The sequence below is a fragment of the Myotis myotis genome, unplaced genomic scaffold, assembly GCF_014108235.1.
Source record: "Myotis myotis isolate mMyoMyo1 unplaced genomic scaffold, mMyoMyo1.p scaffold_m19_p_16, whole genome shotgun sequence".
Classification (NCBI taxonomy): Eukaryota; Metazoa; Chordata; class Mammalia; order Chiroptera; family Vespertilionidae; genus Myotis; species Myotis myotis.
The window spans coordinates 38,635,692-38,649,187 of NW_023416320.1; the positions used below are offsets into that span (position 1 = coordinate 38,635,692).

The following is a 13,496-nucleotide window of genomic DNA, read 5'->3' on the forward strand; positions in this document are numbered from 1 at the left end:
GACTATTTAGGAGACAAGAGCCTTGCCTTTACATGGCTTTGTATAACAACGAGGAAGTGCTGTATGTTTTCCTCTCCCTACCCCCAAGTCTATCCCTTCCCACCTCTTATGCCTCCAGGGAACCCTGACTAAGAAACAAAGAAGTCCTAGCAAGAGGAGGTCTCAAGTACTTATCAACAGCCATTTGAGATTGCAAGTAGGTCTGAGCTAAGAAGTTGTGTCCAGCAGAACCCAATTCCATATGAACCCAAGTTCCAAGACTGGAAGGCACGAGGAGTTGAGGACAAGCTCACTGCTGAGAATCAGTCTCCCACTGAAGGATGTCATGGCTGCACAGACTCGGACCACATTGTCTTAGATGGTGGTAGCGCTGGTGCAGAGGGACTGCTGCATCTGCCACCAGCCCACTTGCTACACACAGCAGCAGCTTCAGCACAGCTCAGGACTGGCTGTGTTTCTGGGGCCCAGAACTGGACTTAGATTTCAGGGACTGACGTGTTTCCTTCTTAGGCTTCCTCTCTGCTCCAGCTTGGACGTTTTGAGGGCACTGAACTCCTCTCAGCCCACGCTTCTTTACTGCTTCTAGTTCTACCTCCAGCCCCTGTGCCCTCTGTGGCTCTGAGCTGCCTGCACTGCCTCCCTGTGCTGGAACAGCTGTGTCACACTACGGACATTGCTTCTCATCCAAGCAACCCCCTGCCACTTCGGCCAGGACAGGATCCAGGGGTTTGTCCTTCAGTCCAGCCACTTCAGGCTCTTGAGTTGAGCAAAGCTGCCAGGCAGGATGACCCACCTGCTGTTGAGGACATCCAGGTGCTAGAGGTTAACCAGATGGCCAAGGTTTTATAGTTGCTGTATTTTGTCTTTCCTAGGGTTCAGTTGCACCTGGCATGCAAGACCACAGAAATGCCATGGCAGTCAATTTATGGCAGGACAGATCCAGGATAGTGGCCTTTGGGATAGACTGCAGCCAGCTCCTTGACTGGGACCACGGTCAGGTCTGGCTCATGCTAGGCCAGCTTGTCAAGGAGATTCGTGCCCTTGCTGCAGGCCCTGCCATGGTGACAGGTCCCAGCTCTGAGACTCTGACTGGTAGGAGTTGGCTGCTCAAGAAACTCACACTCAACCCACGACCCCTGTGCCTTCCACCTTCGCTAGTGGGAAACCCTGCCACCTTCCATCCACAGACATTCCCAACTCCCCTTTCCCACCGGTGCCCTCCAGTCATTCTTAATAATCCTTTTAGGACTGGTTTTTGTTTTTGTGTGGTTGTACTTAATATGCCACACCCTTCTTTCCATTTGACTTTTAAAAACATTCAATCCTACTATAATATTTTAGTCACCCAAAACTTGCAAATTCTTACCCTTATGCTTTTTTTTCAGTCCTCACCCGATGATATTTTCCCATTGATTTTTAGAGAGAGTGGAAGAGAGAGGGAAAGACAGAAATATTGACATAAGAGAAACACATCGATTGGTTGCCTCCTGCAAGTGCCCCGACCAGGGCCCAGGCCGGGAGGAGCCTGCAACTGAGGTATGTGCCCTTGACTGGAATTGAACCCAGGACCCTTCAGTCCACAGGTCGACGCTCTGTCCACTGAGCCAAACTGGCTAGGGCTACCCTTATGCTTTTAACATTTAAAATATGTTCACTCTCTTGCCTTCCCTACTTTGTTTTAAGCTATACAGGCTCTCTCTGCAAGTCAATTTGCCCCTGAAAATTCCAACCTGAAAAATGTAAGCATAGTCAGTAATGATGTTATTCAGATTGTATTAAATATTTTTCAAATACTTTATTCAACAAAAAATTCCCCTTACCCATATGTTTGATGTTGTATATGTATATACATATATGTCCCAATACAGCAGCATTGTGATGCATGAGGAAACACATTCTTCATCTGAATTGTATCACCTGATGTGCATAAGCGTATCTCGGGTTAAACTTATATTAAATTTATGTATTTTACCAAGTATTATGAGCAAAACATTTTGATAACTAAACAGACATTTCTTCCCTTTATGATTAATACAATTTCATCAAATCCAAAAGCAAATCTGGGAAATTGAAATACAAGCAAAAGGAACATTTCTATAAATACCAATAAAGGTTTTTTAAAAGATGGCTTAACAGAGTGAAAATATGTCTGTCTTTTCAGCTAGATTATTTTAATTTTTCCTTTAGAGAACTACTGAAAAAATACAAAATTATATATACGAAGGCAATGGAACCACATGCTGATAATCAACACAAGAGTCTTTGAAGCCATCCGGAATTCAAGCTGTGCATATGGAGAACTCAGCTATTCCAAACAATCTGTATACTAAGGGTTATTCTCCATAACCCATTTGTGCTATAAGTAACTTAGTAAATGGAATTAGATTTATTTCCCAAGACTTGTTCCATATCATTGCATGCTTACAGATACACGCAGGTGTTAATGGATAATCGCCTAACACTCCACCTCCAGATCTGGAGATAACAGCAATGTCTTTTAGCCAATAGTAATTTGCTCTTTTTACTAATGTCTACTTCATAGAAAAATGGATTCAGGTTTCCAAACTCTAATGGAAATTTAAGGGGAAAAATTTTTAAACATATTTGTCAAATAATTAAATTCTCAATAAGGTGATCAGTAATGTTGATGTAGGGCTAGTAAAGAGAGGGGATTTTCACCACATGCAAAATTTATGAAAGCTCATATCACTTAAATTTAGGCACACCTGAAATTAATCTTAAGTATTCTTTCTAGACTTAAACTATTTTGTAAGTTTCATTCATTTAGTAAATATTGGGTGCTGAGAAAAGTTTCTTGAATGAATAGGTACCTCCTACACATGTGTCTTTGAGTTAAATGTAAGTAATGTAAACAAAGTGATGTGGAATCCACCCTGGAGGAATTTATTTAAAGCCCTAAGACATGCACAAAGGAAGATCATATATTCTGTAGGAAGCAGAAGGTGGTAGGTCCTTTAAAAGATAGTTCCCACATGTGCTGTGGAGGTCAAAGGGGAGGGGTAACAGGGGAGGGTCAGTTTGCTCCTGCCACGTGCAACTGCCACGTGCACCTGCCGCATGCACCTGCCACGTGCAGTGGCATAGAAGTGTGCAGGCGCCATTGGTAGGGAATGGGAAGCTGGAGAACATTTGTGAACAGAAATGATATGGTCAGGGTTGTGGTTGGGGGAGAGTAATCTGCAGGAGTGGACATCCCGCAGGTTTCTGGAATGGTGGAACTGAAGCTTGGAAACAGGGCAGGGGGTGGGGGTGATAAAGGTCTGGGAATCTGGGAGTGCTCTTCCTCTTCCCAGTGTTCAAACTGGAGAAGCCCGAAGGAGAGAAGAGAACCCAGACAGGTCCTGGGCCGCGGAGGCCCATGGCATCTATACTACACATCCCACCCAACTCTGGCACCTGAAAAAACCACCCAGCACGAGGTAAGGCCCATGGGAGGTGCGGGAAGCCTTTGTGTGAGGACCCTCCATGTAGTGCTTTCCAGGGCATATCAGGGCCGAAACAAGAATTAAATAAGACATATTTAAAACTGAATATATTTGCACCTTCTTCAACAGCCATCTTCCTTGGCGCCCCAGCTTTAAATACACTGCCATGGTTTACGTTCTTTTTTAAAGGGTATTTCAGGTTACCATTGTTTCCCTGAAAGCCCTGAAATTAGCTGTGAAGTCTGTCTCTACCTCGTACCTGTTAGGGAGCATACGGGTCAGAAACCTGGAAAGCCAGTGACATTATTCAAGTTCCTCCTTTCTTTATGCGCGCGCCCTGGAGGTAGGGAAAGGTCTGGGTGTCCACCTAAGGTCGCGCCAGGGAGGAACTTGGCACAGTTTTCCAGGTGGCGGGGAGAGCGGGCAAATCCAAGAAAGCCTGAGTATAAATAGCGCCCCTGTGGGAAGCGAGAGTTAAGGCTGCCACCAACCCGGCTTTTCCCACAGACCCGGAAAGCGGGGTTCTGGGGCTGGCTACGCCCCCGAGTAGAGCTCCAGTTGCTCCCAGGAAAGTCAGGTCCTCTCGGCGTTCCTAGCCTCCCTGCAGGGAAAGCCTCCGGGCCCGTCACTCAGGAGCGATCTCTCCTCGCCCCGGTTCCCGAGTCGAGCAGCGGGCCCCGGGTCCGGGTCCGGGTCGCGCAGGGGCCGGCGGGGGGAGCCCACCGCTGGAAGCAGAAGGGCCCCGGGAATCCCGCGAAGGCGCCTGAGCGCGTCTCGGCGGGGCGTCCCGGGCTTTCCCGGCCTCCGCGGGCTGCGGACCCTCCAGCACCGCCCGAGGGAGAGCCACCGGGGAAGCAGGTGGGTGTGGAGCGGGGCCTGGGCTGCGGGCGCGGCGGGCGCGCAGGAGGAGGGTGGCGCCGCCGAGGTGTGGGCGGCGCCCGCGTCGGCCGCGCCCCGGGCTCGGAGGCGCTGTCCCCGGTCCAGCGCACGGCTCCCGCGCAGCCAGGCCGAGCCCGGGCGTCCCTGGCGGTGTCCGCCGGCCGCGCAGCCCCGCCACCGGGGCCCGCTGCTCACCCCTCGAGCCGCGAGAGCCCAGGAGGAGGGGAAGGCGGCGGCCGCTCCTTCCCCGGGGGTGCGCGGAGCGCGGGAGGAGGCGGAGCGCGAGGTGGGGTGGCGGCGGGCGGGTGTGCGCGCCGGGCCGGCGCCCCCGAGCGCCCCGCCTCGCTTCCCGCGCCCAGCCTCTCCCCGGGCTCCGCCACAGACACACACCCACCAGGCACCCACCACCCTCCGCCCCCGCCGGCCGCCGCCGCCGCGCCGCGGGCCCCCGAGCGAGCGGTAACTCCCGGGTGGCTCGACGAGCTCAGCGCCACTCGATTTTTCCCGTGCGATCCCAGCTCTCCTGCCGGGCGGCGGCGGCTGCAGGGGGATGGGGACCCGCGTGGGGAAGTGGGTGAAGATCAATGAAGATTATTCTTCTTTTTAAGGATTCCTTAGCTTCCTCCCGCCGTCTCTCCTTAGAGCCTTCCTAGTGGAGACCGTGAACCAGAGTCAGAGATGTAGAGAGGAGGGAAGACGCCACGCCGGGAGCTCCAGCCAGCCAGCCAGCCGGGGAGACCCTCCTCTCGGTGGAGGGGAGGGGGATTTCCAGCGACACATCATTGGCGAAGGGGATCGTCGCCGGGAGAGTAGCCCCCGAGGGAACGGGGAATCCCACAGCCCTTTGTGGTGCCGGCTGAACAGGTCTCCGGGAGCTAGGTAAGTTGGGGTGGGTGGGCAGGGGGATTGCTGCTCCCCGAAGGGTTCTTCCTTTAATAAAGAACCATCGTGGGCAGCCTCGCCAGACGAAAGGAATTGGAAACTGCCATATGGCGCCCAGCGGACTTACACACAAAGCTGAGGGGAAGGCGCTCAAGTCTTAGCCCCCGAAAAGCCTCCGAGCAGCCTGCCTGGGAAGGGGTAGGAAATGTTATTTCTAGGAGATGAGCTCTGCTGCCTTCTGTTCATTTGTTGGTAAATGCCACACTCACATGCACACACTTGTGGGGCCGGATTTAGGGAGTGTGATGTCTCTGATTTATCAACAGCCCTCAGCACACAGAAGCAGTGCGTGCATGTTATTCTTCAGGCGCTTCGAGGTCTTCCTTCTGTAGCAGGTTCCAGGGAGGGAGAAGGAGTCTCTAAGTCTCTAAGGGAAGAGCCCCAAGGCTGTTTCCAACACCCTGGGCTGGGGGTTGGGGAATACAGTTGCCCTGAATGGAACCAAAGACACCAACCATTTGCCTCATCATTTGCTTCCAGTGCTTAATGACCATTTTCCAAACAATATCCTGCCATCCATTTTCTCGAATTATGAGCGTTTTTGTGTATTCATTCATAAAACTTGTCAGTGTGCAGTATGCATCCTTTATGGCTGCACAAGTGATTCAGTAATAGATACAAGATTGCACTGGGAAATGTAGGGTGCAGAGATGTACACTGGGTTAATAGCACGCAGGTTCAACAGTCCTTCTAATCAAGTTATGCAATAATGTCAATTCTTAAGTAACATTTCACATTTCTGTTTTTGCAGTGATTGGTTTTTAGATTTTGTTGGGCATATGATTTTTCAAGCTCAGCTCAAAGGAAAAGCAAGACTTAGTTGTTTTTAAACATGTAGTATTGTGTGGGACAATAAACATCAATGGAGATATTGCATTTCATAGGACAAGAGAAAGGTAAATTCCAGTCAAAGATCTAAAGTCTAACTTGTCAGTACTGAGTAACTTAGAGGAAAGATTTTGAAAAAGAGGGTAATATTTAAAAAATTCTACTGTATAAAATAAAGTTTCACTTTATATATTTCACTCTTTAGAGGGGTATGTGTGTATGTGAGTCAACAAATATAAAGTTGTCCAAAGCTTGTAATACGTGAGTAAGATCTATAGACATCTAGACTAGTGAGTTCTTGGTTCTTAAATTAACCCAAACTTAAACAGTTCAGTAATTTGGCATATTATACATGTGTATATGTATTTAATTGCTGCTAGAGGTGGTGGTTTTTGATGTAGGGCCCATATGATGTTCTTACTTGTAAGGTTCTATGGAATTTCTGAAAATTTGAGGGTCCAATGCATAGGTAACTTTTTTCCCCACTGAATGAAAATTATTCTCTTCACCTAAAGGAGTTAATATGCTTCCACAAAGTAGATACTATGGCCCCCTCCCTCTGACGCTCAGGTTCAGACCGGTTGTTCATCACCAATAGAACCTTGTGTAATGTCCTCTTTTTCCTTTCCTGGCTCTGCTCAGACTCCTGGAGAAAGGAGTAGCTCGCTTGGCAGTTGTCTTTGCTTCTTCCTCCTCTTCACCTTACCTCTCCACATCGATGTTCCCAGATCTCCCTCACACACACACACTCCGGCTCCAGAAAATAACTCCACTGCCTGCCGCTTTGAAAATGCTAGTGTCTCTTTTATTTTTCTCCTGTTTTTCCAGATAGCATCATACCAGGCATCAGTTGAAACGATTTCCAATTTCAAGTTTCTCCAAATCCCCCAGTTCACCTTTTCAAGCATGCATGTTTACTGAATATTCAGAAAGGGTTAGTGAAAATGATTACCTTTCTGTTTGGCTTTTAAAGTTTCCTTGTTGATACTTTGGAGCATCTGTGAATATGAATTTAGACTTCTAATTTCCAATATGGTAAGAAAATGAGATTGCTACAAAAGCAAAATAACAGGTTATGTGTTCAGTCACATTTTTTGGCCATTTAAAAGCATATCTGTCCAGGATTTTTGCATACTGCCTGCATATCTGTGGAAAATCTTGGTTGAACATTGAAAAAGTATTTTTTTCTTGAATTTATATCTGGTGTTTTGAAATGGTATTCTAGGGACTGGTCTGCATGCATATATATTATGAAAATAGACCAAATTACTGGTAAAAATGTAGGAAACTTGCAAGATGTTTTATTTTGACCTAACGCATTATTTTCTTGATAAATTGTAAAGAATAATTAGTTCCTTGAAATCTGCAACCCCTTAGAGACTGATTCCTAAAGAACATCCTTAAAGTTGACAGGACATCTTCTCATGTACATTTGATGGTAAATATATAAGGTTAAGACATTTATTTACTTCAGAATGAAATAGTATTTGAGATTTGCTTTATTTGTCAGGTGGGTTTTGCATACATGATGCCTGTATTATTTTCACAAGGGCTTCAGAGGAGTGGAGAGTACAAATGCTTTGTATGTCATTTTTCTTAAGTTCAGAGTACTTTATAAGCTACTCCTACTCCCAAAATGATAAAACCAACTTCAAACTTCACAGAGCAGCACAGTGTTCAGATTTTTAGTCAGGTACTACAAGTATCTTGGTATCTGTAGCCCATTCTTGTTCATTGCTTATTTCCTCCTTGTGCTTCTTAAATATATATTCCCACCAACTTGTTATTGCAAGCCCAGGTCGTTAGGCAGAAGGTCAAGTGTGTGAGGCCAGGGGCTCCTTGGCCTGGGTAAGCCAAACCCTATTGTATTATTTGTAAGGGAAAAGTGCCTGTTCCTGTAGGCTGAATTGTACCTCTCTATACTGTCTGACTTAATGTCGTGTATCCACTCATCCACTGATTCCTTTATCACTCATTAGTACATATAAAGAGAAGAGTGCTTGATTAGACTGTAACAGTTGCAAAACAGGTAGAAAACACAGTCACTGCCCCTCAAGGATTTTTTACAGTATAGAGAGTAAAACTTGAATAACTATTTAGACTCATGTTAAATATGGGATCTCTTGCATACAGAAGTGCACTTAACAATTTCATACTTAGTAAATTAATTAAGGCAGATTCATGAAGAGGATCATGAAAATTCACCACAGTCTGTGCATTGGGAAATGATTAGAAAACAATAATAGTAACTAATTAAAATAATTAATTTAAAATTTTAAATTAAATTAAAACATTATAAATATTTATGTTATATAATCGAACCTGCAACCCAGGTACATGCCCTTGACTGGGAATTGAACCCATGACTCTTCAGTGTGGGGGCCCACACTCTAACCACTGAGACACACTGGCCTGGGCTATATTTGAATAATTATCATATTTATATATAATCAGAATTAATTTATTTTTATTATTATAGCAAATACTTGAGCCAGGAGATGTTTTAAATATTTACAAATATTAAATATTTTAATTCTCACAATCACCTATGAGGCAGCTGTTACTAATACTCTTTATTATATAGGTATGAAAAGTACAATGATTTTTTTCTTGCCTAAAGTCACATAGGAAATAAATGGAACTCACATTCAGGTATTCTGGCTCTACTTCACCACTCTGGTATTGAGAAGTATTAACAAGTGTGATCTCAGGCAGGATAAGAAAAGATGTGTGCAGCTTGTAGATTTAGTTGGAGCTCTACCTATTGAAAGATAACATAGTTATTATTACAGGGGGTACTTGGAAAAGTTCAAAAGTAGAAACTTTATTTTAAATGGAAAACCCCCCCCCAAATTTTCAACAGTATTTAGAATAAGAAGGTAGTTTAATTAGAGACTGATTTTTAAAAGATGAGTGGACTTTTACCAGAATGCTAAAATATTAGTAAGTACTGCCTTTACAGTGACCACAGAGCAAGGAGGGCTGAGCCTGCCCCACATAGCTCAGTGGTTGAGCATTGACCTATGAACCAGGAGGTCATGGTTCCATTCCTGGTCAGGGCACATGCCCGGGTTTCGAGCTCTATCCCCAGTAGGGGGCATTCAGGAAGCAGCTGATCAAAGATTCTCTCTCATCATTGATCTCTCTCTCTCTCTACCTCTGAAATCAAGAAAAATATATTTTAAAAAAGAAAAAGGTTGGCTGAGACAAAGGATCCTGACTAATCAGTATCTAATGCTAATGTGCCATATTTTCATTTTAAAATCTTTAAAAATTATGTGACTTCGTTTGAATAAAACATAGTATTATAACATTTTTCAGATTTATTATTTGTAGGATTATATGCTCATATGTAAAAAGAAAATTATTAGTTTTACAATAGAATTTCCTTTTACCATGTCCCCATTTATTCCTCTGTAAAATGTATCCCCAATATATTCATGGCAATTGGAATAGTCACTTAATAGAATTACTTTCTAGTATATTGTCTAAAATGCATTTATTTTATTAAATGACAAATAACTATAATAAAATCATGTAAGCATAAATCAAATAATTATTGAGATTTTCATCAAGAAAAATTTAATGTTTGAAGTCCAGGTTCTTTATAAATAGCTACTGCTGCTTTTTATATGAAAAAAATGCCACCTGGATTAAATTTAGAAGGTAAAATGACCAAATATTATCTGCAGAATGCCATACATTCAAATATTTAGATACATCCTCATGATAGATGACATTTGTATTTTCCTCACAGCTACTATTTAGTAGGCCACATGCTCAGTCACATAGACAGCTCACTCACAACCTACACTTTGCTTGCAGCACAAAAGTTGACTTTACAAGTTTGTTCTCTTGGAACTTGTAGTACATTTATAGAAACAGTACTTTAAATGATGGTTAGGTCACCAGACCAATCCATAAATGCCCCTTTAATCAATAATATACCTGAAGTGTAGAACTATTACAAAGTTAAATACTGAAAACATGACCATTATGTATAGCAATATTCCTAGGGAATAGATTTAAATAATACTTATTACCTGCTTTTTCTATGTGGGGTACAGAGGTGACCACAGTACTGCCTGGGTCCACAGGGAGGAGAGCTTGGATATAACTGTCTCTGACATCAGGCAGAATGAGGACAGCTTTATAATATTGGTATAGGGAGAATGTTGAATAATTGATTCAGAGTTCTAGCGCAAGAGCCAGGGACTGAATATCTCTTCAAGATTCTCATTTGTTATTTCATCTTCAGGGTACCCACTGAGCTCCTTCTCTGTGCCAAGCCCTAAGCTAGGTGCCGGGGACATAGATCACAGCCTACATGGGTAGACAAATAAATCATGACAACATGTTGAAAATACTATTGGAGGAACAGAGAGGCAATTCAGCTGAGTAATTGCCTAACAGCTGTATCCCATAAGAAAAAAATAGGGTTTCTTTGAGTTCTTAGGTGTGTTCGGTCATGATTCTCTATTCAATCAGACCCAAAGCCTCCTTTTTATAAACACTGTTTTGTAATATCCCTTTTACTTTCCTGAAATGATCTTTGTAGATAACATAACCTATGTACATAGGTAACGTTTTAAAAATCAATATAAATTCTCTCCCTGTAATAGAAGAAAGAAAAGAAAGCAGCTTACAAAAATTGTAGATATATCACTATGAATACGTTTGGGTATAACTGTACGAAAAGATGAAGCAGTCAGATGCTTGCTACTTAAAATGTGTAAATTTGGAATTAAGAGAAAACATTTAATTGAATATTGGTGACACGTTTGTGTGCTTGGCATTTTGTTGCAAGAACAAAGTAAATACCTTTGTTGAGCGTGACAGCTGATTGTAAACAGATGTGTGTTGTGTTAGTAAATCAGTTATCATGAGCAGTGTTTTGTTGGTGATGTGCCTTTCTGAAATGGTGAGCAAATCTTGGTAATCTCCAAGTATGGTAGTTATATTCCTAGAATATTCCTATGGAAAAATACGTTATGTACAACAAGTTAGGAGCTAGTCACAGATAATAATTGTTTTCATTTACATATGTGTCTGATGAGAAGCATAAAAATTACGGAGGATACAGAATTTCTGCCCACATTGTAGTTTCTTGCATTCCTGGCCCTTGCCTTCCACATACTTAACAACTTTAGAAAACTCACTCACAAGGACTGTGTTAATCCCATTCAAACACTAATTATCGGTATATCCTCTCATTGAAGGAAGCCAGTCCAATTCTAATGCATAATTGGGCTATTTTGAAAAAGCAGAACTCTGAAGCTTTTAGTAAGAATATAAATTTAGAGGCTGACTAAATAATAAAATAAACAACAGCAAAGTTAAGCCACTTAGGTTACTGAACATTAGGAACATCAGACTGGCTGATCTGATCATAACCGTCAGAGTTTCATTTTCTACGTGGGAGTGACAGATGAGACTCCACAGATGAAGTGACACCTAAGCTGATTTTTTTTTAAAGAGAGGGGTGCACATTCTCCAGGCTAAAAAGGAGGCAGATGGATAATAGTCTAGGCCAGTGGTTCTCAATCTTCTTAATGCCGTGACCCTTTAATACAGTTCCTCATGTTGTGGTGACCCCCAATTTCATTGTTACAAATTGAACATAATTAAAGCAGAGTGATTAATCGCAAAAACAATATGTAGTTATATATGTGTTTCCAATGGTCTTAGGCGACCCCTGTGAAAGGGTCGTTCGACCACCAAAGGGGTCGCGGCCCACAGGTTGAGAACCGCTGGTCTAGGCAGAGGGAACAGCATTTGCAAAGCAGTGTCATAAAAGGGCTTGACTGGTACTTAGAGAAGTTAAGGGAGATCACACTGAAGAAGAAAGTTGGGGCTTGGCCAGTGTGACTCAGTGATTGAGTATTGACCCATCAACCAGGAGGTCATGGTTTGATTCCTGGTCAGGGCTTGATTGCCCCCCGCCCCCCCGCAGGAGGCAACCAATCAGTGATTCTGTCTCATCATTGTTGTTTCTCTCTCTGTCTCCCTCTCCCTTCATCTCTCTGAAGTCAATAAAAAAAAAAGTTTAAAAAAAGAAGAAGTTTGGGGATCAAATGTGAAAGGTGATGTACGTGGTGCTGAATCATGTGGATTTTATCCTGTAGGACAGGCAGTGGGGGTCAGCTACAATTTTACATAGAGTGACATGGTCCACTTTTATTGGGGGACATTCTCTGAGCTAGCATGAGAAAGATGGAATATACGAGAAGACTGATACCTAGGACACTAGCTGAGAGGCTGTTGAGGAACACAGGTGGCATAAGGTCCAGGACTGACCTTCAACAGGAAAAGTAACCTAAGTATCTCCAACTCTTTCAGCCCCAACATGAGTCATAATAGCAGACTTAAGCCCCCCTCTTTCTTCTTCCAAGTCGTTGTATTAGCTGAGGTAACTGGAGCCTGTCTAATAAACCTCCTTGTTTCAGTGGGTAAGAGCGTGGAAGTTTAGTTTTTGCTCAGATGGGAGTCCAATATGTATGTTCCGTGAAGTAATTCGGGGACCCAGGTTCTTTCTGTCTACACTGAGGACTTGGAGTTCTCTGCATCTAGCTGGCAGCCATGGAAGAAATGAGCATAGAGAAGGCACATCCAGGAGGTGACACACCTTGCTTTCTGTTGCTGAGATAATCTCATGGCTCCATCTACATACAAAAAGGGGCCTATGTAGCCCCTGGCTGGGCAGCTCCCCCCCCAACTACATTCCTACAGCACAGAAGGAGAAGGACAGATGTTGCTAAACAGCTATTTGTATCATATTCTCTAGTCCCTCTGGCCACATGTAGGAAAACCTCACACCAGGAGACTATCTGAATTGCTGTTGGTCACAGCATCCTCCTCAATTTCAGGTTCTATGGATGATCCTGATTCCATCGCCCCCCATTAACTCTGGATATGGCCCCTTGTTGTACAGAAACCTTTATACTAAAAGGCAGATTATTTCCCTCCCATCACACAATAGAATAATTGCATTCAAAATTCCCATTGGGAAAAGGGAAGAATGGGGACAGAGCAGTCGACCCATAGCTTGGAAGAAATCCTACTAGACATTGCTGAAGATCTCCTCCCTAACAGTGGGGGAAATGATTTTTTTATTAAACCCTGGTTTTGCTATCTTGGAAGAACCCCTTTGTTCATTGACCTTGGTAGCCCTGGCCACCCTCTGGGAGCTTCCTCCTTGTCCATTATTCTCATAGCCACATTCCAAGTGGGTATTGGGAAGTATGTCTGTCTTGGGAGGCACATAACTTTCCCAGCCTGTTTGTTGCTGGTCCAAATTTGGATTCCTAGAGTTTGTTTTATAGTCGCTGCTCTTTTTCTTTTTTCTTAAGCCAGGCTCCCAATTTCTTTGACAATACAATTCTTTCAAAATCTTTGTAGGTT

General features: G+C 43.7%; 1 protein-coding gene across 1 annotated transcript in view; it reads left to right on the top strand.

Annotated features, from left to right (window-relative positions):
- Positions 1 to 4,522: 4,522 nt before the first annotated feature.
- Positions 4,523 to 13,496, top strand: part of KCNB2 (potassium voltage-gated channel subfamily B member 2) — a 338,203-nt gene continuing 329,229 nt past the window's right edge. The window contains exon 1 of the mRNA XM_036338761.1: positions 4,523 to 5,204. The gene's annotated coding sequence lies outside the window, so the exon portion shown is untranslated. The remainder of the gene's footprint in view (positions 5,205 to 13,496) is intronic.